A 20,230-nucleotide genomic window follows, 5' to 3' on the forward strand; every position below is an offset into this window, starting at 1 on the left:
ACACTTGCATATTTAGCATATTTTTTGCATATTTTGCATATTTTTTGCATATTTTTTGCATGTTTTTGATATGACCCCAAATATCGAAAAATTGACCCTTAAAACGCTTAGATCCAAAATTTGAGTCCAATCGGATAAGAAATAAAAAACATACTAAAATCCGATGTCTATAGATAAATAACCTCAGTATATGACTGTGAAAATATATTATGGTTGCAGATTTTCTAACACCTGATTCTGAGACTCCGTGGTGGTACATCTTCCTGTCGGTCTTCAGTTGGAGGATTCTAAATGTCTTTCCGAAGAATGGCGGGCTTAACATAAAGTTTGTCACCGATAGGTCGAGGGGGGAGCGGTGATAGGAAAGTTATGCTTCCGAATCCTTCCGAAGCACCAATAGAACGGAAGCAGCAAGAGCTTTTCACTATTATACCCTCCACCATATTATGGCGGGTGTCATTACATTTTTCATTCCGTTTATTCGAAATATTCGTCGGGGTACCTATGATCAACATAAAATTCGTCTTTCCGCCCGTCCGTCTGTCAGTTGAAATCAAGGTACAGCTAGCAATATTTAAGATAAAGCTTTATGTTTAGTATTGAAAATGGCCTATATTGGTCCACGCTTTCATATAGCCCCCATAGAAGGGTGCCTCTAGATTTTCGCTATTTTTAAGGTTGTGGCCTCAATATCCCACTGAAATGGCTGACATTTTTTATTAATCTTCGCTGGGGGTATAAAACTTTCCCCCAGACATTTTTCGGTACGGGCCCACATCTTCATATAGACCCCATAGAACGGACCCTCCCGATTTTCAGTACTTTGAAGATTTTAGCGTCATTATTAGGGTTTTGGGTAAGGAAATCCCGCACCGGGAATTCCCGGGAATTCTCGGTTTTTTGTTTACGGGATTTTCCCGGGTAACAAAATCAAATTTCCCGGGAAATATCTTTTTAGATTTATCACAACTAATATTGAATTAATGAATAAACTATGCCCGTCACTTTTATACCATAGAATCAGAATTCGATTAGATTTTACAGAATAAATAAATTACAAAATATTTGGAAATAACTTTAATCTACAAAAGTGTTTTTATTTTAAAGTCCCATTTTTATACCTTCAGCCATTGGGCTAAAGAGGGTCCGGCTTGCTTTCTGGTGCGCACGATAACTTTCGAACGAAGCCACCGATCAGGTCAAAAATTTGGCATTCGAGATTTTTTTCAAACTTAGTTTTGAGTTCGAAGATGGACCATATCGGTGATCCACTACTTCCGGTACCTTCCCCACAAAAGTTCAGCAATTATCGCACGATAACTCTTGAAGGGAATAACCGAATCGGTCATAATTTTGCGTATGGTAATATTAGTTCCAGGCATTGAACGGGTTCCACACAAAATTGGGAAAAAGTTCTTCTCGGGTCGATTTGAATTTTTTTCGACAGTACAAATTTTGTCGGAAGCAAGTCCATACTTCCTGAGATAATGTCTTAATAGCTCCAAGAAACCTTGACAGGAAGTTTCTGATTGGTCTAAACTAAACTTTTGCATATCGTATTATTTCATCTATTCATGTATCAGGTTGGAATATGGACTATATCGGTCCAGCCCTTCGGGTACCGCCCAACACAAAATTTAGGAAAAGTGCAGTTTAACAGTTAATCTCGAATCGTTTTGAAATTCTTTCCAAAAATTCTACTTGAAGGCCCTGTTACGACGGCGCAACTTTTGTTGGGAGGGCATGTCCACGCTTCCTGAGGTAAAGGCACAAAATATCAAAAAAAGTCTGCCGATACCAACAACATTGGGTAGTACGTAAGATAGCCGTCGAAGGGAGAAATCTCCCACACTCTCTCTTTTAAATGTTTGGCAACATTTTTTGTGTGCGACCCTAGTTAAAACGGTACAAATTTGTCGGGGCAAATCCATACTTCCTAGGAAATTGGTTAAAAAACTCAAAAAGTCCCTAGAAACGTCAGAAGTATTGTGTTTGATTCTTTTCTTTAGGTCCGAGGCTGAGGGTATATCTCAATCGGCACAGCTGATATTTTTTTGTTTTTAAACGATAGAGCGAAAACGTGTCCTCAATTTTTAAGCCCGCAACTCTTTGAAAATATTGTATTTCATATAAGTTACTATGAGAAGATAAAAAATCACGGAAATATTGATCCACTCTCGTATTTTAAAATTTCCCGGGAAATCCCAGATTCCCGGGAATGGCGATTTTTTGATTCCCGTTTCCCGGGAATGATAAAAACCGGGAAAACCCAAAACCCTAGTCATTATCAAATCTAAATGGCTGAAATTTTGTATTTAGTCTTTAATGCGGTATGAAACATTCCAGGAGAGAATTGTTTCATATAGCATCCATAGAACAGTTTTTTTAAGGTTGTGGCCTCAATATCCAATCAAAATGGCTCAAAATTTGGCATTTAGTCTTCAGTAGTGGGATTCTGTAACTCATTTTTGCTGTTATCGATAATTGTCGGTAAAATTAAAATGCTTATAATTTCGATAATTAACGAAATTTTTCGGTAAGTTAACGATGAATAGAAAGTAGTCGCTAGCTTCTACCGACACAAACAGTGATGCCAACTTTTCTTTATGTTTTTAGTCATAATTTTGCGATTTAATTTTACCGATTATTGTCGGTAACAGCAAAAATGAGTTACAGAATCCCACTACAGAAGTATTGTATTTAGTCTTTGCTTGGGGTATGAATCATTCCAGAAGAGAATTTTTGGTATAAGGCCACGTTTTCATACAGCCCCCATAGAACGGTACCTTCCAATTCAACCTTTCAGAAATGACATCAGGGAAAGTACCTGACGACAAGATAGGTTGAGAACTTTGATAAGTTTCACTTAGATACCCGGACCTCCGGTCAGGTATGTTGTGGTTTTTATAGGCGTTTTCGGCCCAATTTGGATGATTCGGCATTTATGGTTCAAAAAACGTCTCCAACAAAAATGCTGAGTTCTTCGTTACCGAATTCATCCCACAACACATGTATTGCGGCCAGCGGTGGCTACCTCAGTGTACACATATATGATTTTTGTCGTTTTTCTGTGTCTTTCCGGATTCTTTTGGATTTTCAGTATTTTGAATAAAATGGCTGGAATTTGGTACAAGATTAATTCTGGGGGTTTACAACTTCCCATCTGTATTTTGTCGGTGTAAGTCGAAGTCCTTAGATCACGGCTGCCAGATTTGACGATTTATCGTCATTTTGACGATTTTTTGGTCAAAAATTGATAAGCAAGTAAAAAAGTATCAGTCGGCTTTGCCGACAGAGATATACCCTCAGCCTGTGTATATTGAAATACGTATATATTTAGGGGGTTTTGAAAATATTGGGCGTTTGAACCGACAAAAATGTTGATAAGGATTAAAGATCAAAAGTTTTGCGGAGGAGATACTAAAAGGAATGGATCGACATTGACCGTTATGGAAGTGGATCTCCTGCCACAACATATGGTGCCATAGCACTATGGTTTCAAGCACGATTTTTTTGGCCAAAACAATTTTTTTGAAGTTCTAAAATTTTAATTTATTTTTGCGCAGAATAATAAAAAACACTTCAAGTCAACGGAAAATAATTAGTTATTGTAAATACCGTTAGTTTCCGTTGGTTGGCGCAGTACCGAAGTTGACACTTCTTTATGTAAAAATAAAACAGACTTTGTGCTGTAAAATATACAATTTTTGTTGTATTGCGTCGGATTTTTCTATTTTAAGATGGGAGAATTTTTTGTAAATACCTGCTGTGACTGCACGTAGTATCCAATTGAAATAGAACGATAATACCCAAATCTATCAAACCGATATTTCTTAAAATTCATATTTAGAGGGTAGAAAACTAGCATGTGTATTTTGTTTTGAAAATAGGTAAATTTTTTGTCATAGCCCCCACATAAAAGAACCGTCTGATTTTAGATATTTTGTGGATTTTAGCGACACTTTATGACCCTTTCGGCTGAAATTTGGTATTTCGACCTCTTGGAAGATATGAATCCTTCGTACCAAAAATTAACATAGGTCAATGTTTTGGTTTAGACCCCACACAACGGGACCACCCTGTTCAACACATTTTGGCTGTTTTTGGTCATTTTGGTCGATAAAACGTAAGAATTGCTGTTTGTACACATTTAATATAAATAATAATTAATTTCAATACAAAATGGACGTTGAAATAGTTTTGTCCAGAAAATTTGGATTTGAGACCATTGTGCATTGGGGGTTTTTACACTCTTCGGGTTGTTTGCTCAAGAAGTATGGACTTGCCCATAAAAAAACTTTTACCATCGTAATTGAGGCAGCGAATGCAAGTTCCTTCAACAAAAATCAAATTGATTCGATATCAGGTCTTAAAGTGAACTTATCCGACATATTGTGTGGGAGGTACCGGATGGAGTGGACAAATATAGTCCATATTTGAACCTGATTTATATCTGGTAGATATATTAGGATGTGTAAAGTATAGACCAATTCGGCCACTCCCTTCAAGAGTTACCGTACGAACAATTTTTCCGAATGTTTTCAAACTTTTGTGGGGGAGGTACCGGAAGGAGTGGACCGATAAAGCCCATCTTCGAACTTAAACTAAGTTTGGGTAAAATATTACGAAAGCTAAAATTTGAACCGAATCGGTTTATCCGTTCGAGCGTTATCGTGCGCTCCAGCCAGCCAGACAGACGGACGGGCATTGCTCAATCGACTCCAAATTGTCTGAAACACATTTCGTCCAAACATACTTGGGGTCTAAAACCATTATTTCGATGAGGCACATTTTGCCCGTATGAAATTGTATATACCCTCGTTAGCATAAGTGCTGAGGGTATAAAGAAACCTTAAACTTTACATGTTCCAAATTTTGTGTGGGAGATACCCTAAGTAGTGGTACGATGTACGTTCCATATTTGGACGTAATCCAAGTATGTACGCGAGTGTTATGTTAGGCACCACCTAGTTCAGTTAGTGCCGGCAGATTTTTTGGAGCTCCAGGGCCATTACTTCAAAAAGTATGGAGTTGTCCCCGAAAAAGAATACACCGTCAAGGAATAAAATACAAAGTCAAAATTTCGATTTTTAAAAATGTGCCGTTTATTGTCCATTAATCGGTAAAAAAAATTAAGGAAAATTCGCTTATTTGAAGACAAAATTTTGATGTATTCAAAAAACTCACAAGAATATATGAAGACTGAACACCAAATTTCTGTAATTTTGGGTGGATAATGTGGCTAAAACCTTAAAAACACGAAAATTGGGCGGTACCTTTCAACGGGGGTTATATCAAAACGTGAACCAATACCAACAATTTTCTGTAAAAATATTTCGCAAGACCTGGCAAAGACTATATATAATTGTTCCACAAACATCCCATAGGGGACAAGGGAGACTTCTCTCATATCATTGAGTGCACCCCGATTCATATTGGCTCAATGATAAGGGACCTACTGTTTATTGCCGAGTCCGAACGGCGTGTCTAAGACACCACTTTTGTAGAGAAGTTTTACAAGGCTGAAATACTCAGGAAATGTCGCCAACATTACTGAGGGGTATTTTGCCACCGTCGAAAAAGGTTTGATGTTGACTGGCCGGGAAATCGAACCCACGACCTTCAGCGTGCAAGGCGGGTGTGCATACCATTGCACCACGGTGGCACTAAATACCAAATATCAGCTACATTGGTTGCTTAATGTGGCTAAAACCTTGAAAATACCGAAAATCGGGCGATACCGTTCTATTGGAGCTATATCAAAACGTGGACCTATGTACATAATTTTTATCAGAAAAGTTTTTTGGTCCATTGGGAACCCTCAATGCAAATTTTCGGCGTATTTGGGCGTGAAACATATGTAAAATCTTCAAAATTCCGAAAATCGGGAGGTACCGTTATATGGGGTCTATATCAAAACGTGGACCTATGTCCATAATTTTTATCGGAAAAGTTTTTTGTTTTTCAAAATAGCCAGGCTTAATCCCATAGTCGTTGTTTTAATATTTTATTAAAACAACTTTAATTTATTAGTGGGAAAAAATTGGCGATGTTTACCAAGGGGTAAGGCAGGGAATACTATAGTTTCAAATCTCGCCCCAGATCTTCATCAGTTCCCTTATTTCTTGTTTTTCAACAAGAAACTTTTTATACCCAAGTGTCAATTGCTAGCTCAAATAGATACCCAGCATAATAAATTTGAAGTAGTGCAATGTGGACTAGTTCTGTCACGGCATGTTTTGATGCAGTTCAACCGGAGTCGTGAAAAAGGCACTCCAGTCCTCACATTTTAACCGCATTTGGATGCAATCCAAAGAATCACATCCACTTGTCACATTTTAACAACATCCGGATGCAGTTCAGCGGAGTCGTGAAAAAGGCACTCCGTTCGCTACATATTATTAGCAGTTGTTAGAGATCCCTACATGTACATAAATCAGTTTGTACATCTCTACAGGCAGCGGTATACATTTTCCAATAAGAGATAAGCGTGTTAACATTTTCAAACATTTGTTAATACAAACTAAATAATATTTCATTTGTGAACATTTTTCCGGTAACTCAAGAGAAGAAAATTTCCGAATGGAGTGCTGTTGTAGTACATGTCGAAATCTTAACTGGTGATGGGAAGACAACCCATTTAGCAAATGAAGCACAAAAACAGTTCAGCTTGGAACAAATGGAGAGCGGAGGAAACACGCATGTTTCCGATTGAATTCAATGGAGAATTTTCATAATGTGTTAATGTAATAAAGTTCTTAATATTTTTGTTTTACACAAATAATGCATTTTATTTGTTCTGGCATATTTTGTAATGGCTTGCACAATTTCCGTAGAATGCCTGTATCAAAACACGTGGTTTGGACTGCCTCCTATTCTACCCCAAAGGGTTAGTTAAAATGCAATGCCAAAGGGTCAGTTAAAATGCAGTGCCAGAGGGTCAGTTAAAATGCAGTGCCAAAGGGTCAGTTAAAATGCAGTGCAATGGAGTGCCTCTTTCCGTAGTCACGCTCTTGTAAAAATCATGAGTGAAAATGCATAATTTGATGCACTTCCAGATCACTTGTACATATCATTTAACTGCCTCTTTGGCGGCAAACTTTTTGCTGGGTACGTGCACTACCTAAACTCTAGCAACTTCACTTGCAAACAAAACCAAAAGTTTTTTGTAAAGTGAAAACCCCGCATCTCAAAATTCAACCAATTTGGTTGATAAGTTTAGCTAAAATATTCAAAATACCGAAACATTAAGAAGTACCGTTGCATGGGGACTATCCCAAAACGTGGACCGACTTTCCCAATTTTTTGCTCTCGACATTGTCAGTGAACTATAAGTATTTATACCAAAATTCATCTACCAACGCCAACTCCTTTTATATTTGGCCACCGTTTATTTGAACTCGCGACATAGCGTTTTTTTTTTTTGAGTTTAAGCGCCATTATCTCGGGATCTATGGACTTGCCCTCGAAAAAAATTACAATGACGTAACGGGCGCCGCACGAACATCCTGTTACATTTCATAACGATTCGTCAGGTGTCACTAAACTGCACTTATTTCAAATTTTGTGTGGGAGGTACCTGAAGTAGTGGACCGATATAATCCATATTCAAAGCTGATGTATGCCTAGAGGTAGTATTACCATATGCAACGTTTGGTTCAATTCGGTTACTCCCTTCGAGAGTTATCGTGCGCACAAGTTTTGCGACAATTTTTGAACATTTGTGGGGGAGGTACCTGAAGGAGTGGACCTATATGGCCCATCTTCGAACTTAAATCAAACCCAAAATTTGAACCGCATCGATTGATCCGTTCGAGAGTTATCGTGCGCACCAGCCAGCCAGACAGGCAGGCAGACAGAAAGACAGACAGACGGACGGACATTGCTAGATCTACTCAAAATTGTCTGAAACGGATATCGTACAAACATACTTGGGGTCTAAAAACATTATTTCGATGAGGCACATTTTTTGTCGTATCAAAGTGTAAATACTCTCTTTAGCCTAAAGGCTGAGGGTATAATGACGATTTGACGATTTCCTGTTATTTTGAATTTGAAAGACTGATGAACTATTTGTAGTTCACTTTAATGACTAATTGCAAAGGAATTGTTAACAAAACTTAACTCAAGTGCTCTGCGCCAGAACCACTACTACTAATCTACTACTTTTGACAAATTTATAAGGGGAAAAATTCAAAATTTCAACAATAGTAGAAAATAGCAAGTTCTGGAACAGCAAATTACAGCGTAAACTTTTATATTGGGTTTTGTACACAAATTTTAAAATTTAAATAGATTTGATTTTGAAAGCAATTTTAAGAGTCGTTGATAAGTTTCACTTATATTAAAAACTTAAATAACTATTCATTTTACGATATCCATAAACAATTTTCACATTTTGTGAACATAAGGGAAAAGCAAACATTGTATTCAGCATTCGGTAAACTAAGGTGTTTGGATTGTCAGGAAATGTTTGAAAATAATGAAACTGATTTATATCGCTTTTGGAATGCAATATTTGACTTGAAACGTTTATGTTTATCCTATATTAACAAAATTTGTAAAGAAAATAATGCTAGGTACTACCTTTTTTTGTCCGTAAATGTTGAACGTCTTAATTAAATCTTAATAAAACGAAATATCGAAATTATCTTTATAAGGATTCACTGCAGGGTATATAATAATAATTGTTCCACAAACATCGCAGAAGAGCCAAGAAGACTTCTCCCTTGATATGACATGGGACCTACTGTTTATCGCCGAGTCCGAACGGCGTGTCTTACAATACCACTTGTAGAGAAGTTTTACACGACTGAAACACTCAGGAAATGTCGCAAATTTTACTGAGTGGTATTTTGCCACCGTTAAAAATTTGATGTTGCCTGGCCTGGGTATTCGAACCACATACCTTCTGAGTGCAATGCGTATACTACGCTCAATTCAGGGTATACTTTATACCAAAGATTATTTAAAACTTAACAAAACAAATTTGCTCTGTTCCAGAACCTGCAAGAATTTTAAAATTTTAACTATATTAACATTTTTTTCCTTTATGATATCGAAAAAATAGTACAAAATTTTTGATTTTTGCAGTTCTGGAACAGACCAATTGTTATGACACGTTGATTAAACCAGACTTGTTAAAAATGATAAACTCAAATATTTATTTACAAAATTTGTTAAGTCTCTCGCAAGCTTTTTATGTGTATAATAATCCCACAGAAACATATGAAAATCTTATTTCACAACTGATGTTGTTTGTTGGGTTTAAGGCGGGCCGAGGTGGACGAAGTCTTCTACTGCCACAAAATTATAGGAGCCAACTTCCACAGTTTGTCCGAGTTCTATGGACGCATTGCGCGTCGTGACCATCAACTTTGTCTTCTCGCCGTTTACCGCCAAACCCACTTTAGCAGATTCTCCTTCGACTTTCTTAAAGATATCAGTTACTTCTTTAACCGATTGACCCATGATGTCTATATCGTCGGCATTAGCAAATAATATGTGGCTGTTTGTATATATTGTTCCACTTCTTTTGACTTTCCTATCTCGTAACCTTTTCCAACAAGATGTTGAAGTGATCGCACGATAGTCCGTCTCCTTGTCTGAAACCGTTTTGGCACTAAAGTGTTCGTAGAGGTTCTTTCCCACTTTAACTGAGGACCGAGTATCAGTTAATGTCATATTACAAAGGCGAATGTGCTGCTTTATAAGCGACGAGAAGATGATAGGTATCGATGCATTTCTTGGGACTTTTCCAGGATCTGTCTCAAGGTAAGTATCTGGCCAATGGTGGATCTGTCCTGTCTAAAGCCGCACTGACAGCGTCCAATTATTTCATTGACCATAGGCTTTAGTCGCTCACAAAATATGCCATATACTTTCTTATATGCAATAGGGAGCAGACTTATGCCCCTGTAATTGGAGCTCACAGTCGTATCTCCCTTATTGTGGACGGGACACAGGATGCTCATGTTCCAATCGTCGTTGTCAGATGTTACATTATGGAGAATGAATGTTCCGACTTTCCAATTCTGGCATTAAAATCGCTTAGAATAATTTTAATGTCATGGACAGGACAACGGTCATATGTTTTTTCTAAGCGCTCGTAAATATATCTTTGGTCTGCTCATCTTCGGTGGGGGCATGGCACAGTGGTCCCACTTGTATGGACAAGAGTGCCAAAAATAGTTATAATCGAGCTACCCCTCCAAATTTTAAACGTAGGTTTACAACAAGCCAAACACATAGAAAACCATTTTTAGTAGATGTAGGTTCATATTTGGGTATAGCTCCCATAGAAAGGTACGCCCGATTTGTGGTATTTTGACGATTTTGCCCAAATTAACCAACCAATTTGGATGTTATTTTGCATTTTGAGTTCTGAGTGAATAAACTACCTCCTTGCAAAAAATATTCAATATAGGTCCACGTTTAGGTATAGCCGCCATATAAATGTACCCTCAGATTTTCGGTATTTTGACAATTTTAACGAAATGTTTCAACTGATTTGGCTGTAATTTGAAATTTTGAGTTCTGAGTCAACCAAATATCTCCATGCAAAAAATGTTCAATATCGGTCTACGTTTAGGTATAGCCCCACATAAACGTACCTCCCGATTTTCGAAATTTTGACGATTTTACCACACTTTCCAACCGATTTGGCTGTAATTTTTTATTTTGATTTCTGAGTGAGCAAAATACCTCCTTGCCAGTATAGCTCCCATATAAACGTACCTCCCGATTTTCGGAATTTTGACGATTTTACGGGCGTGGTATAAGAGGAATAACTTAGCGGGTGGCAGATACGGGCAGCTGGACCTTTTTTTAACGTAAACTAGAGACTTTCTCCTGCATTCTAAAAATATTTCGAGACTCACAAATGCTCACAACATTAGTAAAAATCAACATAAAATAATAGTAATTATATTAAAAATAGCAGAAAAAGTCATTTATTAAGAATTTATTTTTAATGAAGTTAGAAAACGAATTGTGAATTTGTTTTTTCGTAAAAATATTGCCAATGCCACCACCTATAAGTTGCATTTTGCAAAATTGCACATTTACCTCTCCAATTTTTTATAATTTTACTCATAACCTACGGATGCTGTGCGGATGTATTTTTCGTTTTTAAGGCCTCACATACAAATCACAACTTCTTCGACTTAACTTGGCGTATAACCCCTGTAAATTTACAAAAATAAGGATGGATGTTAAAAATTTGATATGTTTAGAGAATATTTATTTCAATCGCAATAAAATTTGTCGACATAAATTTTTCGATTTTTGTCCACGGGCGGAACCACTGTGCATGGGCGCAAATAAGACTGATGTTGAAAATTTAGCTTTTATGTGAATTATGGCAAGTCAGGTGACACCGCGGGGAGGTCAGTGTACACTTGATATGAGAGAGGGTCCAAGAAAAGTCATGGTCTTTGCCATGTTAAAGCCGGTCAGAGCCGTTGCTTGGTATCTTTCATCCCCTACGTCACCCTTTATATTATTGAAATATTAAAAATAATTTCAGTACCACAAGACTTTTTTCATAACAATTTATCTCCCTTCAAAGGAATAAAAATTGCGGCAATTACAATTCAGATTAACAAAAACCTTCAATGACATGTAGACTAAAAATATCATTTATGTTAGTTGAAATGTAGTGAAGCAATAACAGATAAGTATGTAATTAGACATTATCACACCTCTTTGAAATAAATATAAAAAGCGAAGTGTTATACGAATTCACTTTTCTGGAAATGTCACTGCCACTGAAAATATGAGTGTGTTAATTATATTTATAAATATGTATGTACATTATATATGCACACAATAATACTATAGTGAAAACGTCATAAATGCTAAAACTACCTCTCTCATAGTTTTTATATAAAAATGATATATACATGTAGGTCACAAAAAATCTAAAATTAACTTATTTTATTTTTTGTAACCCCTAACAAAATGCCAAATAAATATGGAACACAAACCATATTCACAGTTAATTGCTAATAAAACAACTTTGTACGTCAAGTGAATTATTAACATGCTGGCAAAAACATTACGAATGCTATTGAACTTTCTTTTATTACTGGTGACAATTATAATGACTTGTTAATGGGATAAGAGAAATAAGTTAATTACAATACCAGCATTACTGATGAATTGAATGAGTAGTTTGCTAATATATTTAGAATTGTATGTATGTTTATTGTATGCTTGTGATTATGTTGTGTACGCCTTCTATTGAAGAGGGTTTAGGGGATGGGTTGGTGCCCCTTCCTTGTGAAAAACAAGAAAGAGTTTTATAACCGTAAGTTGTTTTAATTTATTGGTCTGTTCCAGAACTGCAAGTATCTACTAATTTTTACTATTTTTTCCGATAACTTAAAGGAAACAAGTAAGAAAAGCTTTAAGTTCGGTCGGACCGAACTTTTTATACCCTCCACCACATATTTCAGCCATTTCGGTGGATTAATGTGGCCACAACCTTAAAAATACCGAAAATCGGAAGGTACCGTTCTATGGGGGCTATATGATGGCGTGGACCTATACTTACAAAATTCTGGGGGAAAGTTTTATACGCCTAAAGAAGACTAAATACCAAATTTCAGCCATCTCGGTGTGATAATGAGGCTAAAACGTTCAAAATATCGAAAATCGGGAGATATTGTATTATGGGGGCTATATCAACACGTGGACCTATATAAACATTTTATGGTAGAAATGTTTCTTAGCCTCTGGAAACACAAAATACAAAGTTACAACCGATTCTTTAGTCAAATGGGTCAAATACATTCAAAATATATATAAATGACGCGTACTTTATAAGGGGCCTTATATGGGGGCTATACCAAAACGTGGACCTATATAACCCAACTTTGGTAGGAATATTTTTTGGCCTCTGGAGACACATAGTACCAAATTACAATCAATTCGGTGGTAAAAAAGGCCAAATATCTTAAAAATTCCTTAAAATGACGACGCGTCACGCGTCATTTTGTATGGGGGCTATACGAAAGCGTGGACCTACATAGCCCGTTTTCAATACCAAAAGTCCTACGTAAATATAACATATTTTCCCAAAATTTCATCAACCTACGTCAATCCGTTCGGACGCTAGAGTGATTTCCACAGACGGACAGACAGACAGACGGACGGACATGGCTATATCTATGTAGAATTGCACGCTGATCAAGAATATATATACTTTGTGGGGTCTACAATGATTATTTCGAGTAGTTACAAACGTAGTGACAAACTTAATATACCCCCATCCTATGGTGGAGGGTATAATAAAATATACATGTAGGTCACAAATAATCTAAAATTAACTTATTTTATTTTTTGTAATCACTAACAAAATGCCAAATAAACATGGAAAACAAGTCATATTCACAGTTAATTGCTAGTAAAACAACTTTGTTTGTACTTAAAGTGAATTATTAACATGCTGGCAAAAACATTACGAATGCTATTGAACTTTCTTTTATTACTGGTGACAATTATAATGACATGTTAATGGGATAAGAGAAATAAGTTAATTACAATACCAGCATTACTGATGAATTGGATGAGTAGTTTGCTAATATATTGAGAATTGTATGTTTATTGTATGCTTGTGATTATGTTGTGTACGCCTTCTATTGAAGAGGGTTTCGGGGATGAGTGTGTCCCCCTTCCTTATAAAAAAAAACAAGAAAAAGTTTTATAACCGTAAGTTATTTTAATTTATATGTTTCGTGCTAAATTGATGTAAGGTCTTCAATTAAAATAGGGGTTTAGTATAGTTTATTATTTTTATATATCATTGTCTGGAACAACGTCTTAATTTTTTCCCTGCGACTTCCTGCGACTTTTGGTAATATAGCAATTTTTAGGAAATATACCAATTCGGGAAGGAAGCTTTTTTAGTTTGGCTTTTAGCTTTTTTAGTTTTGGAAGCTACAATCTTCGAAATACCGAAAGTCGGGCGGTACTGTCCTATTGCTATATCAAAAAGTGGGCCTGTATCGACAATTCTATGTCGGAATATTTTATACCACCTACGGAGACTAAATTCGGGCGGTTCCGTTATATAAAAACTACATAAAAAAATATATAAAAAATACAAATTGACCAAATATATTTATAAATGTAGAAAAATTGTCAATCGAAAGCTATTCTTATCATAATTATGGATGAACACACAATAACACATCGACTTTTATTTTCTGCACGCTAGATCTGCATTTTCCCACTGTCCCTCGTCTTTATATTATACTAGCAAAATGATCGCCACTTCGAATGCCTAAAGGGAATAATATAGAAATAAAGTCAATGTCACTCAGTTTCTCGGATGTTTGTTTACAGGTTTGTCAAATATCGTTACTTACTCTTATTCTATAATGTTATCAAAACGGGTTCTCCTCCCTTAAATTTTTATACCTAGAATTTGTAAAAGTTGTTGCGCTAGGTCTTTTTTGATCAGGGTAGCGCGAGGTTTGAATCAACATGGAATCATTTAAGTACGGTTCGTATACCTTTAGTTCGAATTTCCAGAAAATACCTTATCACACCCCTACAAATCAACAGCGACCCACATTTTAAATGTCAGTCCTACGTTTTCAAATGTACTTTCTAAAACGTTCAAAATAAAAAAATATTGTTCAAAAAATACGTTTGACTTTTTGATGTCAGTGCATTATTTAGAAACCGGCTTCGCGTTAACATGAAAGCAGTAGTACACTATGAAATTTACAATGTACATGTACAATTTTAAAAATCCGTTTTATTACATTTAGAAACATTGCATATATTTTAAAGGCGGATCTCAATACCAGTACTTCAATATTTAGTACTATTTAATACTTCTAGTACACTTATTGTACTACCACCTCTAACAGTGAACCTGACAAATAAATAATTAAACCGAATTCCACTTCTATTCCTTAGCCCAATACCAAATTTATTACCCTTCGTACTTTTCTCACACTAATTATATAATTTCAGCTTCACCAACACTAAATTTAGTACTATTTTGTACTTTTTGTATTTCCAACGCCAACTCAATAATTCATAATTTCAGAATTTGTATGTATTTCAATTCCAGCTATATCCATTTATGAAACCTCAAAACGGTACCAAATTTAGTACTTAAAATACGTATAAGTTTCAAAAATTACATCGCTATATCCAAAACCATATCCCAACCGCAATACTCATTTACAGCTTTATCCGAACAATTTGAACCAAATATTGTGGCATTTAGTAATTTTTGTTCACTTATGGTAAGTATATCCACAACCACATCCTATATTTATCCATACTTTACACCAACAGCGACTATAATACCAAATTTCAGAATTCCACCTTTATTCATATAACAAATTTGGTACCATTTAATATTTTTCCACACAAACAGTAGTCTTAATTCTATATTTCAGGATTTTGGCTCGATGTGTTCAACCATATCCAAATTGCACCAAATTTAGTACTATTTGTACACATAAGTACGAATTTCCGAAATCTGTCTCAAACCTCAACGCAACAGTAATCATAATTCCAAATTTCACGATTCAGGCTCTATCCATTTAATAAAATCCAAATTTAGTGCCATTCAGTAGTTTTCGTACACATAAGAACGAAATTCTCAAATTTCAGGTTTTCAGCTCTATCCGTTCACCCAAATCCAAATTGTGACCAATTTAGTACCATTTAGTACTTTCCGTACACATAAGTCAGATTTTCCAAAGCTGTCTCCATTGCTCAATCCTAAACTTTAACATTAATATTAATTCTAAATTTCAGGATCCCAGCTATATCCGTTCACCCAAAACGAAATTAGTAACATTTAGTAATTTTCGTACACAATAAGTACGTATTTCCAACAGTAATCGTATTTCCTAGTTTTAGAATTCCATCTCCATCCATTCAATCAAATCCAAATAGTACCAAATTTAGTACCTTTTAAGTACGAATTTCCAAAAATAACTACACATCTCAATCCAACACTTCAACAGTAATCAATATTTCAAATTTAAGGTTTCGAGCTCTATCCATTCACCCAAATCCAAATTGTACCAAATTAAGTACCGTTTAGCACTTTTCGTACAAATAAGTACGAATTTCCAAAACTACCTCAATCCTATACACCAACAGTAATCATTATTCCAAATTTCAGTTTTCCGCCTCTATGCATTTATTCAAATCCAAATTGTACCAAATTTAGTACCATTTAGTACTTTTCGTAGACATAAGTACGAATTTACGAAACTAGCCCCATATCTCAATCTTACACTTCAACAATAATCCTAATTCCAAATTTCTGGTTTCCAGCACTATCCGGTCACCCAAATTGTACTAAATTTAGTACTATTTAGAACTTTTCGTACAATGAGTACGAATTTCCAAAACCATTTCCTTTTATAAACACCACTTCCCAACCTTAATTTCCATACCAAATTTCAAGATTCTAGCTATATCCGCTAAAAATATACAATTGGTACAAAATTTAGTAACTTTTAGAACACTTATAGGTCGAATTTCCAAAAATCCTTTGGTACATCTCTCTAATTCTCATTCGTCACAATCTATATAAATTTAAAGATGAAACTCATCTGAAAACAATAACTAAAGACTGAACATTGTCACGAAACTTAAAAAAGTATGTAATGCAATTATATTATAGACCATGTAATGAACAACGTCTTATCTTTAAATATTCTCAATAAAAACGATTACAATAGAAGTCCAAAAATTTAATATTGAGATAGCTTGACGCCTTTTGTTATATGTTTGACCACTATCGACAATCTACTTGATACCGATTTAAAGCTTTGTTAGTCTTCTTGATTAGCAGGTTACATGTTTCGAATACACCAAATCGAAGCAGAGATATTTGTCATTAAATTAAAATTCAAAATATTAAAATTGGGATGGTTTGCCGTCTACTGCAATAACTCTGATATTTGATAATCGTCACCAACACATTTGGTATTGATTTAATGATCGGACGGTCTATTTTCATTATCAGGTTCTTCCCTTAGAATATGTCCAACAGAAGCGGATATATCCACCTTGGAAATAAAAGTAGTATAGTATAATTTGTCCGCTCAGAATTTCTTCTTTCGTCACTACAATACAAATAAAAAAATGTGATATATTATGACCACCTAGACCAACCTACTTTGCATTTTTTTAAAGGTGAAACTTTCTACTTTCATTGTCAGGCTTTGCTTTTGGAAGATCCCCAACCAAAGCTGTGATATTCGTTATTACAATTCAATCACTGTAGTGGCGTTATTCTCTTCTTATGAGGAGATATTCGCATAAGAATAAAACGATCCCCCTATTATATCCGACCATCGCCAAAATCAATAGTCTTCTCCCAAAATTTCGTGACGATCCTTTTCCTAACAAAGGAAAAGACAATAAATCCCCCAAATGTTGGCGACCCCCGCAAACTTTTTATGGTTCATGATCTGCAAATCTACACCAGTAATGTTCGTTTAGTACAAGACCGATACATACAGGAAATACAATGGATTGGGAAAGGCGTCATAACAACAGCAACAGGTGACGCACTATGTAATAGCTGCCATGACAAAAAGCATGAGTTTGGTTGCGAATTTGTAATTGGCCGGAGGTTAAAACATCTGGTCTCCAATTTCACCCCAGTGCATTGCGGATAAAAGCAATATTCTTCAACATTAACTTTATTTGCGCTCATGCCCCAACCGAAGACAAGGACGAACAGACATATTCTACGAGCGCTAAGCATGACTGTTGTCTTGCCCCTGACGTAAAAAATTCAGTCTCCACAGTGAAACATCTGACAATGGAATGAGGCTGAGAGACTTCGCAACGGCAAAAAAAATGGTAGTTTGCTGTACCAGATTTAAGCATCTCTTAAGCAAACATAGACTAGGACCAAAAAGGTACGTACCAGATTAAACGTAGCGAATAAAGTACGAACAAACACAACACGGAAGTTTAACATCGGTAAGCTGCAATCACAGCAGACAGCCATAGCATATTCCACTCAACTGGCACAATTGCTTAATCAAAGAACTCTTCGTCCCGATAAAATATCGGCACAATGGCAAAATATTCCCCACTCCATGTAATCAACCGCAAGGTGTATCCATACTTGGATACCAGAGACCTGCTCCAAGGAACCCATGGTATGACCAAGAGTGTCGTGCTGCTACCGAAGAGAAGAATGCGATATAAGTGGTTACTCTACATCAGTAGCAACACGTAGCATACGAAAAAGGTATCGGAAGATAAGATGAGAGAAGACACGTTTTTTCCGCGGGAAAAGAGAAATTTGGAAAAGCGGGAGTGCGAAAAAATCGAGATGTACAGGAGCTAGAATGAAGTTCTTTGGCGAACTTCATTCTGGCTCCTTCATTCGCACTCCCGCTTTTCCAATTTTCTTTAAGACATCAAACTGATGGCTTTGATACAGGTACACCATCCTATAGAGACCAGCAAGGTATTTTGGTAACAGATACAGATATTGTGCTCAGGATATGGCAAGACCACTTTTCCACTGTTGGTATCCAATACTAGCGAAGAAGACTAAGACACCACAAATACAATCCCAGAAGATGGTAATGGGTGTACACTGTCCGGCCAAGATATTGCAAAGAGCATTTTTCCAAACTGTTGTTATCGAGTACTAGCGAAGACGACGAAGATACCACAGATCCAATTCAAGAAGATTGTATTAAGTGAAAATCTCAAGGCCAAGATGAGGTAAACACAGCAATAAACCAGCTGAAGAATAATAAGTCAGAAGGAGGCGATGACCTATCAGCCGAGCTGTTCAAAACCAGAGGCGACACCTTGAAAAGGTGTTTGCATCAGCTAGTTAGCACCATCTGGCAGAAAGAACGCGTACCCGATGATTGGAACATGAGCATCCTAAGTGCCGTTCACAGGGAAAGAGGCAAAGCTGAGTGCTCTCACTACGGGGGCATAAGTGTATCTCCCTATTGCCTACAAGATAGTGTCAGGGATATTATGCGAACGACTAAAGCCTATGGTGAAAACGACAGTCCCCTACGCTCAAAGGTATTTCAAGCAATGTCGGAATTTGGTATCCCCGCAAAGCTCATTCGACTTTATAGGATGACTTTAGTGATACACGATCTTCAGTTAAAATAGGGAAGAACCTCTCCGGAGAGTTTAGTACCAAAAAAACATTCAGACAACGAGACAGGCTTTCATGTGACGCATCTAACATTCTATTGGAAAAGTTTATACGAGATGCAGATGTTAAAAGAAATGACACAATTTACACCAATAGCCACATGGTACTTGTTTATGCTGACGATATAGACATCATGAGCCGGTCAGTAAAAAAGGCTTTAAGAAGGTCGAAGTTAGTGGAGTATCCGCCAAAGTGAGTTTGGCGTTAAACGGCGAAAGACCAAGTTTATGGTGTAAACACGCAATGCGTCCATAGAGCTCGAACCAACTCGGCAAGGGTATTCTCGGAAGAGGAAAACGGGAGTAACAACCCCGCGGACCCTAGTTTTGGCAGATGTGGAGAGCGTACCAAAATGGTGCAAATTCTCTGAAAACCCCTGTGACGTGGCGAATGAGTACCGCAGAACTGGAAGATCAAGGAGTGAAAGTCGAGATTGGAAGACGCGGGGTTTTCCAAATTGGAAAAGTAAAGCAACAACTTAGTTCGGCTTATATTATGTAGTGAGCCAACTGAATAAGTAAGTACGGGAAGCACAATTTCCTTTATTTTCATGGTTTAGCCGCATTATCCTACCGAAATGACTACAATTTGGCATTAAGGCTTCGTTGGGGATATAAAATATTTCTTCAGGTAATTGTCGGTATACGTTCACGTTTTCACATAGCCCCCATAGAGCGGTACCTCCCGATTTTAGAATTTTGAAGATTTTCGCCACATTATCAAATAGAAATAGTATTAAGCCTTCGTGGGGGTATAAAACATTCTAGCAGATAATGATGGGTACAGAACCACGATCTGATATAGCCCTCATAGAACGGTACCTCTCGATTTTCGGTATTTTGATGGGGTTTTCCACATTATATAACCTAAATGGTACAATTGTGTATTTAGTCTCTCCGTTGGGGTTTAAAACATTCCTGCGAATAATTGTCCACTTGTCCATATAGCCTCTATAGAAGCATACCTCTCGATTTTTGGGATTTTGAAATGTTTAGCCAATAGGATTATGACTTGTTGACCTTTTCTCTCAAAAAT

Source organism: Musca autumnalis, unplaced genomic scaffold (genome assembly GCF_047663935.1).
Source record: "Musca autumnalis isolate F117 unplaced genomic scaffold, ASM4766393v1 scaffold_3, whole genome shotgun sequence".
Classification (NCBI taxonomy): Eukaryota; Metazoa; Arthropoda; class Insecta; order Diptera; family Muscidae; genus Musca; species Musca autumnalis.